The sequence below is a fragment of the Phalangium opilio genome, unplaced genomic scaffold, assembly GCF_054372755.1.
Source record: "Phalangium opilio isolate 3A_F unplaced genomic scaffold, DU_Popi_V2 ptg000048l_1, whole genome shotgun sequence".
NCBI lineage: Eukaryota > Metazoa > Arthropoda > Arachnida > Opiliones > Phalangiidae > Phalangium > Phalangium opilio.
The window spans coordinates 6,854,495-6,868,677 of NW_028324170.1; the positions used below are offsets into that span (position 1 = coordinate 6,854,495).

Below are 14,183 nucleotides of genomic sequence, written 5' to 3' on the forward strand. Positions count from 1 at the left end.
CGACGATTTTATGTAAAATTCGTAAAAATTTTACTTTTTATGTTAAATTCGTGAAGGTTTTGACTTTTTACGATCAATGTGGATCAATTTTGACCTTATGTTGTACGCATTTGTTTCTTTGCAATTAATTTTTCGTATGCAAAATTAACACTCTCTAAGCAAAGTTTGTACGAAAATTAATCTTTCAATGCAAACTTAGGACAAAATTAACTTTCCTTTGCCGTCCTAAATTTACAACTTTATTATATGTCAATAATACCTCTCAGCGGACTTTCCGCGATAAATTATTCATTTTCATGCAAATATTGCTATAAATACAACGCTAGAAATTAATATTTTGATATTTCTGGACTGAATTTGAAATAATAACAACAAAAAAGAACCTTCAAATATTTGAAATTCATCTTTTAATTTTTATCTTACGTGCAACCTTTCATCTTCCCTTTCTTGTTGAACGTGGGCGGTTTATATGGGCGCATAGGGTGGGCAGGGTGAGAGAGACGGTCAGGAGGGCCCCGAAGAAAACAGAAACATCGTTAAGGACGACGATTTTATTACCAGTTTACCCTTATCCATACTCACACAAAAAAAAACACAAGACTTTAACAAACTCCTTTAGTTTTCTTTCAGGGGAAAAGGAAGCCAGTATATAATTAACGCGCAAGACGGGATTGGGAAGGGGGGTAAGAAGAGGAAGAGGGGGCTAAATACTGGGGCGTGCTAGTGGGCGATTGCCCAATCTTCTCTTTTAGGGTCCCCCTCTGGTTCCTCCAACAATATAGCGGATCGATCCGAGCTAGCTTAAAATTAGAGTAAATAAATGGAAACTTGGACCAATCTTACGAGCCAAAATATCATAACTATATTACAGTAACTACCTTTTTCCTATTAATAATATAACCGTACCTACCATACCAAAAACTATCGACCTTAGGTCCTGAGAATTTCGAGGGCAACGCTGTTCGCATTATCAGTAATTATACAGAATCGATTTAAGTGAAATTTTAAACATAATTACAACTAATCACATTTCATGTGGTCACGAAAATAGTTTTCTAAAACATTTTACCCAAATGGCTACCATTTTCAATTTATGATTGGATTGTTTTACGGATGATCCCTTAAATTTAAGTAAGAAAGGTGAAGACAATGCTAATTTATGTAAGGAACCATCCCTAAAACACTCTGATCATAATCATATAGCAAGTTGATTCCTCGAAGTCATAATTTGAAAACAGTGGCCCTTGAGGCAAAGTTTTTTAGAACATTTTTGACTCAAAATTGATTTCCCTTAGATTCCACTGTACTTTGTGAGACCACCCTTTTTGGAACACCCTGAATAATTCTATGCTTTTCGGTGAATTTCTTAAAATCGCTATTAAAGGTCAAAGGTTAGGATATGTATACACATAGTAACGGATGGTAGTCTTATGGATTAACAATTCTTAACCTGATTCATCTTAGTTTAGGGATCTAATTAGTAACAGTTAAATATTTTTATTTCATATTGTTTTTCCTTGCCGAGGCTCACGTAATTCTCCAGGCCTGTTCGTTTGCATTTTAGGATGCGAATGCAGCGTTAAGAGGGGTGGGGTGATGAGTTAGAGAAAACCTCATTGGATGTGAAGCTTGGCTGTAGCTAAGGCCTTTGAACGAACCCCGATGAATAAATAATCTAACATTGCTAAAGAGGAATGAATATGCAAATTTTGCAAACCTTGGAAAACATTTCGCTTATCTCTATTCATTGGGGAACGGGGAAGAAGGTGGGCGCCATACCTTTTAGCCATTTTTTCCACTTCACTTGTATTTTTTAGCTTTTTTACAAAGATTTACGGTATGTTACAATGCGTTTAGTTTTGTTTGCCGAATCATTTTATCTTTAGACATTTTGACCTATTTTTCTTATACTTTAGTTTTAAGTAAAAATGGTTTTGAATTATTTGGAAAATTTATACGTTGTTTTCATGTCTGTATTTCGGCCTTTTTTGTGTTTAAAATTTAGAAAGTCCAAGTATTGTATCACGAAGAGGTATATCATCTGAGTAACAAACAGTGCTTCACGGAAAAGCCTAACGCGTAGTGTATCCATTACGGAAACTTAATTGCAAGTATTTCCTTTAATATTGTAGATAGAAACAGGGTTCCAACTGATCTATTCATTATTTTATACTCTCTTTCGATTTAAAAAGAAAAAATTCTAGCTTACAGTATCCCTTTAACGTATATTAATTTTATAAATATTTAAATCCAAAACAATGGGCGCATGCATGCAACAAGCTCGTAGTGAATAATTAGATTATTAATTATATATATTATCCCCTATTAGAAAATATAAATTTTACTCGCAATTCGAGGCACAACATTAGCATAAATTATTGATAATAATACTTCAAAATATTCATAAATTGCTAGAATCCCTTGGCAATAAAGGTCTTAAATCCTGCTGAAACTTATAAATTATTTGAAAGTAAAATTTATGACTTATTTCTAAGAATATTCTACGAAATGTCCAGGGATTTTATTATAAATTCAAACTGCCTGTCCAATAGATGAAAAGTCCAATAATGACAAATTCTAATTTTCTATATCGCCGGTCCTTCCCTTCTTGGTATAGATATCCTTTTGTTTTAAGGTAATTCTCCCCCTTGGGTCTTTTCAAATTTGAAATGAATCCTTTAAGGTCAAATGTCAAATTCGGGGGGGACGTGATACCCTACCCTTCCTTATATCTCCTTTTTTCCCCAAACGTCATGGTCACGTTCCGACCAAAGGCTTTTAAAAAGCTTTTAAACACAAAAAGATCCATCGCCTTGTACAGGGTGTTTCTGAAAAGTCTGCCATAAATTAGAGGGTTTGTTCTAAGGGTGAAACTGAGAATTGAAAGTGTCAAAGAACATGTTGGAGTCTACAACATTTAGTTACGGAGATATGGGCTCCCAAACAAGGAAATAGTTAAACATGTAGTGAAGTAATTATCTTAACTTCACCAGCGTAGGCTCTTTTCTACCCATTTAATAGTATACTCCTGCTACTAGATAAGGGTTCAATAACTTTCTTAGATTAAAGACTTGCAGTGGCTATTTCCTAAGGGACCAAGCAATGTTTGGGAGCCCATTATCCCTGTAACTAAATGTTGAAGACCCAGCATGTTCTTTGAGACTTTCCACTCAGTTTGACCCTTTAATTCATGGCAGATTTATCAGAAACACCCTGTATAAGACAATCTCCACCTGACCTAGACTGTATGAAACCGAGTCCTTGTTGGTATAAAGCTGAAACGTTTGAGAATCTTTGGGCGATTTTCTTTTTTGGCAGTTTTCTACTTCGAAAGGTATCTTCATCCCCCCTTTCTTATCTTAACCACGTCGGGGAAAACAAAAGCAAGGAAAAGTAATAATAAATCTTGGGTTTTATTTGCGAAGCAGAAAGAAGGCTATGTTGTACCATACCTCCTTCGGCTTCTTCCCCCTCTCAAAGAGTAATGATCTAATTTATTCGGTTAAGTTAAGTTCATTTTCAAGCCGTCCTTCTTGAATGTAGGCTGCGCTTGCAAGCCGCAATTTGGTTTTCTTACCAAAGATAAATTTTGCTCCGTGTTTATGTTAAAGTGATGGTGAGACCCCTGCAGGCATATTCCGAAATAAATTACTAGATTTAGGCCTGCATTTATTCCAACTTTGAAACAATATTTAAGTGGATAAACAAAACTAATACATGATATTAAGTTACTAGCTAAGCTACACGGAGTTGCCCGTGCGATTTACTGAACTGCAAACCGACAAAAGCTGCCTGACTAAGTACATATATAGTTTTCGGGCCCACCTGAATGAAGTATTTTGCATTATGCTTTTTTTTATTAAACAATTTCTTTACAACTTTCAATTTCGATTAAAACGATGATTATTTAGGCTTTGTTCATAAAGCCCAAAATATTACGAATCTATAATAGGACATTCTTTAGTCTTAATTCTAATCTATTACACCTAGTATACTTTTATACTAGAACTTAAATCCTAGAAGAAGCAAGTCTCTTGTCTTAAATTCTTTGGATAATTTTTCATAGAGATTAAAAGAATAAGCTTTAAAAATACTAAAATAGGTCAAATAATTATGTCTAATTTTCAAAATATTTTCATTGCAAGGTATCATGGGACTCTTATTTAGTTTCACGTTATCTTTAACCCCTGACCCGAAAAACCTCCGTTTAAACGTTGAAATATTACGCGCTAAATCATAAAGATCATGAAATTAAAACAACCCATCGGAGAGATGTTTGCCCAAACGTAATTTTCATCTAAACAAACTCCATATAAATATTCAGTGGCTGTATACGTGAAGCCACACGTACAGTACAGTAAAAAAAATTCTGAATCGATATGGGTATGGGCCATGTGAGGTTTAGGTTGTATGCGATAAAGGCCCACTCAGACTAAAAAACTTTCACGTCGATGTAGTCGCTTTGCTCGCTTAACTAGTCTGTTCACGCGTGTCAACGGTTTCGCGGGTTTAGTTTGAAAGGTTTCAGTTTCGCCGTGCAGTGTCGAGATGGCACCACCTCGTTAGCGCCTTTTCTTTTGCCATAGCTTTCTAAATCATGCCTTACTGACGCATGATCAAGTGAGCTATGCATTAGCAGACGATACATGAAAGGTTTTACGATTCCTAGCTGTATTCAATTGTGTATTTATCATTATGGATTCGGGTATTTTAGAATTAAAAAGTCTTGGCTGAAAAATCGCCACATACTCGACCTGTTTTAAGTCGTCCGCATTCACGTTTGAACACGGAATGAGCGTACAGAAGCGACCGAAACGAAATTAACCAGGCAACCGACAGAAACGTAAGATTTTACTCTCTCGTCTGAACGGGCATTAATAGGGTTGGGAAAGGGATGAAGGAAGAAGTTCAGGAGGCGATGAAGATGGAGAAAGGGGAGAGTAAGAAGGGGATGCCAATTAAAGAGGTAAAAGAAAGAAATAGCACCTAGCACACCACCGCTTGTTTTGGCGTGTGTATGCGCGTTGTGGCTAAGTCTAAGACGTTTCTAGCATCCTCAAAGCTCAAACTCAATTTTCCCAAATTTTTCCAACAAGCCTTTTCGAAGGGAGTATTTTTTTCTCAGCGGCCAAGGGGTGGGTCATTAATGTCTATTAATATTTTTTATTTATTTTTGTACAAGATGAGTTCCTTGGCATTTTCTACTTCGTAAACAGTTAACGGGATTGGAATTAAAGTTGGCTGTTTATTATTATTTATTTTTTAATTTGAGGCAATAAGGATAAAAATAATAGTGGAGATTTAATTTAATTTCATTTCGGTTAAGCTATACCTAAACACGTATAAGCAAGACCAAGATCTCTTGGCAAGACTGTTCAAAATAGTATAAGGTTACGCACCAACAACTAACTAATTTAAATCCAATTTTACTTAAAATTTGATAATTTAGAAACATCTAAGGCTACATTTTTTTGTATTATTGTTTATCAATTTTCTGAAAATAGGTTTTCAGGTTCCTTTTTATCAGTTTCATATCACGAAAAAAAAATTCAATTCTAAAAATTCTAAATTGTTCTTTTATATTAAGAGGAATAACTAATCAATTTGGCGTAGGAAAAATATGCTAATTGATTTTAGGTTGACCTTTGACCTAGGATATCTCATTCCATGTAGGTAATTTTGGATTTTGGGTTTGTCACTACACAAATCTGCAATTTATTTAAAAATATTTATCGAAGTCAATTTACTCAAGATTGACAGTGAAACATCATTAGCCGCATCACCAATTAAAAATTCTTAATTCAGCTTTTGACCAATTTACAAAATTCGTATTTCATTATAAAGATCGAGCCATTTAATTAAACAAAAAAACCTTTTATATTGATATCCTTCTAAAGAATGCAATTTTATGAGAATTTGCATATTTAAATTTAGTAGTTCCCTATTTTAGTTTTAAGGTTTCAATTTACGTTTAGGACAACTATTCTACCCCACGTTTTTTTCCACGGCGTTGATGAGAATAGGGACTCGGGGACGAGATCTCAAACTCATCTTTCTTTATTTTTTATTTTATTTTATTCCTTTGCCGGCGATCTGAGCTGCGTCTCGAGAAATATAAAAATATCATATTCGGGCGGGGAGGGGGACACCAAACTCTGTTATAGACTTTGCTGTAGAATTTCAAAAGAAAAGACGGAAATAAAGGGGGAAAGATGCGGTGGCTTCGATATCTTTTGGTTTAGGTTTTATTGTTTTATAAGGCGAGCTATACTAAGATCTCCGTGTCTTGTAGGGCTTTTTTAGCTACGTGTGTTATATAACACGGGTAGCCTGATGGGATCATGTTTTGTGTGTGTGTGTGTGTGTTTGTTTCTTAGTGGGTGTGTTAGTGGTCAGGCGCTACACCGTAAACAAGATCATCTAGATTGGCGGCGCTATCAAGTGAGTTTACAGCCAGTTTTGTCAGGACTCAAGATCCCCTTCGAGCTCTTTATCATATTGGAAAAGAACTAATATTGAGACTGTGAAAGAATTCAGTTCAGTACAAAATGTACGTGATTCAATCTCGCGCCATGATTGTCACATCACGCGCTAAATTTAGTTTTACATGTAGCGTTGCACGGGATATTTTGTTAACAAGAAGGTGATTGGTCGAAGGTGCAAATTTCAAATTGATTATTAAATTTACAACTATTTTGAATTTTAAAATCATCCGGAGATATTTTTACTAACGTTTGATATTGATTCACTGTAATCTACAGATATGTTGTACACCATGGTTTTTCCTTTAAATATGTTACCAAATTTTATAAGGGGGTCAAAAAAGTGACGCGATACAGTCTTTACACGTTAACCACTTTAACTGAAATGAAGAAAAATTGCGTGGTTAATTATCCGTATATTAGATACATTATTTCGGCTGCAATTCGCGTCCATCTTGAAAATGGCTACCCATATTATCAAAATGCTCTGTTGAAATAAAATTCGTATACATTTTTAACCTGTTTTAAAGTATCTTTACACGACATGATTTTAAATAAAGTGATTATCCTTTCTTACGGTTGGTGGGAAACGCTTGCAAAATTTAGATTACTAGAAACAACTATTGTATATATTTCTTTAGCCTTAGGCCAAAGGTCTTAATGTCTTTAGATATTTTTCTTTTTATTCGTATTTCCTGGTTTTTTTGAAAATTGATATGAATTTCAATTTTCTCTTTTTCGGATTTCTTTTTTTTTTATTTTATTTCTGTTTGAGGTAGAAAGGGAGGGGGTTTTTTATGTTTTTTGAGGCCGAAGATTCCCGAGGTTTATTTTCCGCCCCCGAATGTTTTTTTTTCTTTTTCTAAAGGTTCTCTTTTATTTCAATCACTGCACGTTTCTCCGTTTTGTTCGAGATTCGAGTTTGTTCAGTTCAGGTGCACGCTCGCTTACAATTTTCTTGTAGAATGCTTTTCTTTTAAGACGGCGTGTAGGTGTAGGTAAGATGGGGGGGGGGCGATAGACTAGACCAATAAGAAGAAAGCACCCCGTGATTTGTATACTGTAGGTTTCTCTAACAATATTACTAGTGCTACGGATATATTTGTTATTTTCGCAATATGTTTCGTAAACATTGATGAAATTGTTTTAAAGGGGATTTATTTCGAAAGTTGGTTTAGATATATTTATACTCGAGTTGAAGACTGATTTTATTGAAATGCATTCCTCGTCTCAATTTTTTATATTGTAATTATTATGAAATACAATTTCGAAAGCGATTTTCAAATAATATTTACATGCACTTTACAAAATTCAATTTGACGTTGTTAAACTTTACAATTTTTAAAACCGAGGGTTTAAAAAGTTTTAAGTTGCTAGCAGTGACCAAATTAGAATTTTTTTTTTAATTTCAATCGTGTAATCTTTACTTTCCATCGATTTGACGTAATAATTTTAAAGATATACTTATGAAAAAGTGAAATTCACCCTTAATTAATAGTAATTAAATAAATTTAAGCTCTATAATTAGTTTGAAAATATTTATAATTTAATTCAGTCAACTGACTTTACCGTTCATAATTTTTCTTTCCTTATAAATTAATTGAAAGTTGTTTTTTACTAATATCTTTATGATAAAATTGCGTTAAAAATAATTCAAACTTGACGAATGAAAAGTTTAATCAAATTGACGGCTTAACAATATGCCTTCGAAAGGGCAACAAATTAAATAAAAATCTCTCGTTATAAAAATAATAAATCAAAAAATATATAAATTTTAACCTGTCCTAAAGATATTAGCAAATTGATTACATCCACTCATAGTATATAAAAAACCTTCGATACGGTAAACGTAAGGATTAGAAAATAGCAATCAATTGACCTCGTCAAGGGAGGGTGAAAAGGGAAAATCAAGTAATTATTTATCGATTCTTCAACTAATTATAAGATCTATCCGCATAGTGAATCATCCTGGAAATGCCTACGAATGATTTTAAAATTCAAATTAGCATGAGATTTCATGAATAATTTCAAATTAGAACCTTCGACCAATCGCCTTCAAACACGAAGCCATTTTGTTAACCAAATTCTCCTGACACGTTCGTCAATATCATATGAAATTTATCGCGAGATGTAGAGCGGGCCATGCAAATTTTGTTAACAAGAAGGCAGGCCGTTTCGCTATTGGTTGGAGGTGCAATTTCAAATTATCCATAAAATCCCAAACTAATTTGAATTTTCAAATCACTCTGGGGTATTTCTTGGATGATTCTCTACGCAGATCGGTCTTATAATTAATAGAGGAATCGATGAAAAAATCACTTGATTTTTCCTATTCACCCTCCCTTTAAAGACTGTTTGAAAATTTTTAATAATTTGATCCCATCTCATAGATCGTCTTATCTTCTCTGATCCGGCAATAAAGTTTAACCCTTCCTTTAACGCCCTCATTAAAAACCGAGCTTATTCCAATATAGGGATAGGGTATTTTGGAATGCTGGCAGACATACAATAAGACATAATTAAGCTCGGTACTTACTCTGGAATGTTCGCGGGGGGTCGAAGGTCGTCCTCGCTTATTTTTCACCGACCGCGTTAAATTACAACAAGAGCTAACCCCACTTATTTCGGGCTCTTTTTCGAGGGTTAAATAGCCGGTGTCGCTCGCTTGTCTCGTACCGTTATCTATTGTAAAGTCCGAGGACGATGATCGGAGCGCGAAGCGGACCACGGAATGATATCTCCTATTAGATCGGGAAGCGAGCTGAGGAACGAAATCTAACGAAACTAGCGATGGAATCCTTGCTAGGGGCATGAATGCACGCGCTTCTCTCTCGTAGTCATGGTGACCATGCTTAAAGCCTACGATAGGGGGAGCTCTAGCCTACCACCCCTGCCCCCCTTTTCCCCGCCACAAGGGCATCTTCCCGCGCTTTTTCTTTTTTTTTTTCTTTCCTCATTTCATTTCTATACTCACTTTTCCCTCCTTATCCACGGCCGCGTTTCTCGATTTGATTCGTGAATGCCAAGCTATGATGGTTTATCAATTCTGTCAAATTAGTCCGTCTGATTCTTAAAAGAATTTGGTATAAAAAATTTATAAGGTAAATTCTTCCCTCACCCCACCCCTTCGTTCTCATCGGGGTTGACATTGGGTTTTGGAGTGTAGTTCACAAACTGTTTTAGCCTACAGGCCTGAAGTTTTACTTAAAACATTCTTCTAATTACACTATATAATTAGACCATTCCTCTAATCATACTCCATAATTAGACCATTCCTCTAATCATACTCTATAATTAGACATTCCTCCAATTATACTCTGTTTGACCTCATAGGGCTCCCTTAAAATAATTTAATATTCATTGTGAACTGCTCTTTGATAGGTGTACGTGTTTTTCTACATTAGTTGAATATTATTTTTTAAAGATTTCACTTTTTATTTCTGGGTTCAATATTATTTTTCTATGGAGTACCGAGGGGTAAACAGTTCTACAGGGGCTCGTAGAAAATACACGGGGAACGTTACCCCTATAAGCTGGCTTTCCCGTTAAACCGTTTTTGAAAGTCCGTTTATTTAAAAAAAATATATTGAAACACGTTGATCATACCTTTGTGTTTAAATATGTGTATTTTACAATTTCCATAGTTAACTATTGTTAGCCATCTTTGAATTAAATTTTAATGACACCATCTTACACTCAATGCTTAGTCATTCTTGATTTCAAGCTTTCCGGTACGCGATCTGTTGATACATGAGAACCCGGTTACCGTGGTACCGGAATTGAACCCTGAACACATTCTTACGTTACCAAAGTTATGAATTATGTTTTGCAAAAACTTAGGCTGACTGATATTAGGCCTGACCTCTGAAAGTCATAATTGACCCCATATTCCCGGATAGAAACAGCCAAAGGAACTTCGTTGATTCATAAGCTCTTCATCCGGAAGACGTGACGTCTTGTTGAGGGGGCTTTCCTACCTTGGTTAGGATCGAGATGCTGGCTAGGCAAAGGCATCAGGCTAGTAGTACTCGAGTTAACTTCATTTCGTTTTATCAGCCTCGTTTTGGAATCCTTTCGCTCATGGTGCGAGCGGGTATCGTGTCTATTGCCTCTTTTCCGCCAGCTATAGCTAGATCTTTCCACTCTACGCGGGAAAGATGGTTAAGCCTAACCTCCCTTCCGACCCCCGACCCGAGATCAAATCGGTCCCGAATGTGCGTTAGACATTAAGAGCTGGAAACGTAGAAAATGTACGTCTAGGTGAGGGCCCAAAGAGAACGGCTATATAGTATACAGGGTGTTTCTGAAAAGTCCATCACAAATTAAGGGGCGTGTTTATGGGACCAAACTGAGCGGAAAGTACCAAAGAACATGGGGTGTACAACATTTTGTTACGGAGATATGGCCTTCCAAACATTCGCCCCTAAAACAAGGAAATATCCAAAAATGAGGAGTAACACTTAAGACCGACTAACCAGCTTGTTTAAAATTACTAGACAATTTCAATAGCCTTTAATCGAACAATTGATTTCTACCTTTACTAATCAGAAGCGTATAAATGAGTAGAAGTATGCCTACGGTGGTAATGTAAAATTAATCCCAAGTGACATGATGTTTCAAGATCTTCCCAGCACCAAGTAAAATGGTTCTGATTGAAGGGACTTTTATTAGCACAGCGTAAACAACGTTATTTTCAGGAATTAGTCCAAATGTCCACGGGCGGCATTACAAAAACGAGGCAGTCTTTCGAATGATACTTGGACATGTTGGAAGATCCCTGGCTTGTTCCTGTTATCTCAAACCGTAAAAAGCTACGCAAATCTTCATCATCACGGACAACACTCTTGTACGTTAGGTATGACCTTGAGAAAACCTAAAAGGACATCTCGAATGTATTTGAAAAACCCATCTCCAATTAAGGGGCGTGTTGTTTGTTTCCAACAGAGTAAACTCGCCCAGAGAACAATTACAATGCAGAGCCACGTTTCGGCGTTAATGGCCCACAAAGGTGGTCCCAAACAAAAGAACAAACTTTAATTTGTTTCGTTCAGTAAGTGTTTCATGTGTCATAGATAAAACGCCATGATTAATGCACAAAGAAAATGTTATTGACAAGTTTTCGGACCGCGATGCTGAAATGTGGTGGTGCACCATCGTGCATGAACCACATTCTGTTTATTAAACCTAAGGGTACGTCTTCGAGTAGTTCTGGTAAATCGTCCCGTAAGAACTACAAGTAAGCCACACCGTTTAACCTGGGCTCTAGGAAATATGGCCCAATTAAATTGTCACCCACAATACTACACCACACGTTTAAGCTGAATTGTACTTTGTGAATTCTAACGCAAGTTGCGTGTGGTTTTTTCTTAATCAGCAAACCAATTGGCGGCTGCTTGTTTTTGGATCGTCCTCGAAAATAGTGAGAACTTCGCCTATTCTTAAAAAACAGAGCACTAAAACAGAGCACTATGTTTTTTAAGAAAGGAATAAAAGAGGTTTCACGTACATGTGTTTGTTTTATTAAACTCATAATTCAACGAAGTCTGTTACAATGCCTTTCTTCACAAATGCCGAATATGCGGATATGCACCTAATGTATGGACTAGCCGAGGGGAATGCCGCTGCAGCTGTACGCTTGTATCAGGAAAGATTTCCGCAGAGGCGACTACCAAATCGACTGACGTTCGAGGCTGTGGACAGACGTTTGAGGCAAGATGGACGAATCCAACCGGCTGGACCTCAACCTAGAGCGAGAGCCATCCCAGAGGCCGTAGAAGACGAAGTTCTCACCATTTTCGAGGACGAGCCTGAATCAAGTACCCGCCAAGTTGGTCGCCGATTAGGCGTAAACCACACGCTCGTGTGGAAAATCCTCAGAAGCCACCGGTTTCATCCTTTCCATGTTCAAAAAGTTCAAGGTTTGAATCCAGCGGACTACCCACGACGCACGGCGTTTTGTCAGTGGTTTCTGGCTAAAGTAAACGATATCGATTTCCCACGGGATTTGTTGGTTACTGACGAAGCTAACTTTTCACGGGATGGTATTATTAACTTACATAATAAACATCAATGGTCCCAGCTAAACCCCCACGCAACTTGCGTTAGAAGTCACCAAGTACAATTCAGTTTAAACGTGTGGTGTGGTATTGTGGGTGACAATTTAATTGGGCCAAATTTCCTAGAGCCCAGGTTAAACGGTGTGGCTTACTTGCAGTTCTTACGGGACGATTTACCGGAACTACTCGAAGACGTACAATTAGGTTTGGTAAACAGAATGTGGTTCATGCACGATGGTGCACCACCACATTTCAGCATCGCGGTCCGAAATTATCTTAACGCGACCTTCCCTTTGCGGTGGTTAGGTCGAGGTGGACCTGTGGAGTGGCCTGCTCGATCACCCGATCTGAACCCTTGTGATTTCTTTCTTTGGGGCCACCTGAAAGACTTAGTTTATCAGACTGAAGTGCCCGATGTTGAAGAGCTACGTCGACGAATAATTCACGGCTGTCAAACAATTCGCGAAACTCCAGGCATTTTTCAACGTGTAAGGGAATCATTTGTAAGACGTGCTAATGTGTGCCTTAACGCGGGTGGTGAACACTTTGAACAATTTTTGTAACTAGTTGCAATTAAATGTTAAAACTTGTCAATAAATTCATTTTCTTCGTGCATTAATCATGGCGTTTTATCTATGACACATGAAACACTTACTGAACGAAACAAATTAAAGTTTGTTCTTGTTTTTGGGACCACCTTTGTGGGCCATTAACGCCGAAACGTGGCTCTGCATTGTAATTGTTCTCTGGGCGAGTTTACTCTGTTGGAAACAAACAACACGCCCCTTAATTGGAGATGGGTTTTTCAAATACATTCGAGATGTCCTTTTAGGTTTTCTCAAGGTCATACCTAACGTACAAGAGTGTTGTCCGTGATGATGAAGATTTGCGTAGCTTTTTACGGTTTGAGATAACAGGAACAAGCCAGGGATCTTCCAACATGTCCAAGTATCATTCGAAAGACTGCCTCGTTTTTGTAATGCCGCCCGTGGACATTTGGACTAATTCCTGAAAATAACGTTGTTTACGCTGTGCTAATAAAAGTCCCTTCAATCAGAACCATTTTACTTGGTGCTGGGAAGATCTTGAAACATCATGTCACTTGGGATTAATTTTACATTACCACCGTAGGCATACTTCTACTCATTTATACGCTTCTGATTAGTAAAGGTAGAAATCAATTGTTCGATTAAAGGCTATTGAAATTGTCTAGTAATTTTAAACAAGCTGGTTAGTCGGTCTTAAGTGTTACTCCTCATTTTTGGATATTTCCTTGTTTTAGGGGCGAATGTTTGGAAGGCCATATCTCCGTAACAAAATGTTGTACACCCCATGTTCTTTGGTACTTTCCGCTCAGTTTGGTCCCATAAACACGCCCCTTAATTTGTGATGGACTTTTCAGAAACACCCTGTATATACAAAAGACAATGGAACATATAGATTTTTTTCTCTTTATTTTAGTTTTATCCCGCGGCAGGTCTTGTTGTTGAAAAACCTTTATTCTCCTAGCTTTGGAGAAGCTTTTTGTATAAAGTATTGTTGAAGAGGTGTACTACTTGAGTATGAATTTTTAAATTAGGTTGTCGTTTAGCTTATTTTTATTATAATTATTGAAGTAGCACGTCGTACACGATTAGTCGATTTT

The 14,183-nt window shown here is 36.7% G+C and overlaps 1 protein-coding gene and 1 long non-coding RNA gene across 3 annotated transcripts in view; one reads left to right on the top strand and one right to left on the bottom strand.

Annotated features, from left to right (window-relative positions):
• The window catches only part of LOC149674050 (vesicular glutamate transporter 1-like), an 89,217-nt gene that overhangs the window by 48,644 nt on the left and 26,390 nt on the right, over window positions 1-14,183 (bottom strand). Inside the window, exon 1 of one of the 2 annotated variants that reach the window (XM_089839892.1) lies at window positions 9,019-9,375. The exons of the other annotated variant lie outside the window; for it this stretch is intronic. The gene's annotated coding sequence lies outside the window, so the exon portion shown is untranslated. Of the gene's footprint in view, window positions 1-9,018; window positions 9,376-14,183 lie in introns of those variants that run through there. 2 annotated transcript variants of the gene reach the window in all.
• On the top strand, window positions 10,777-13,153 carry LOC149674051 (uncharacterized). The gene is made up of 4 exons (XR_016366993.1): window positions 10,777-11,119; window positions 11,180-11,337; window positions 11,427-11,532; window positions 12,845-13,153. It is a non-coding gene; the product is annotated as an uncharacterized LOC149674051 (long non-coding RNA).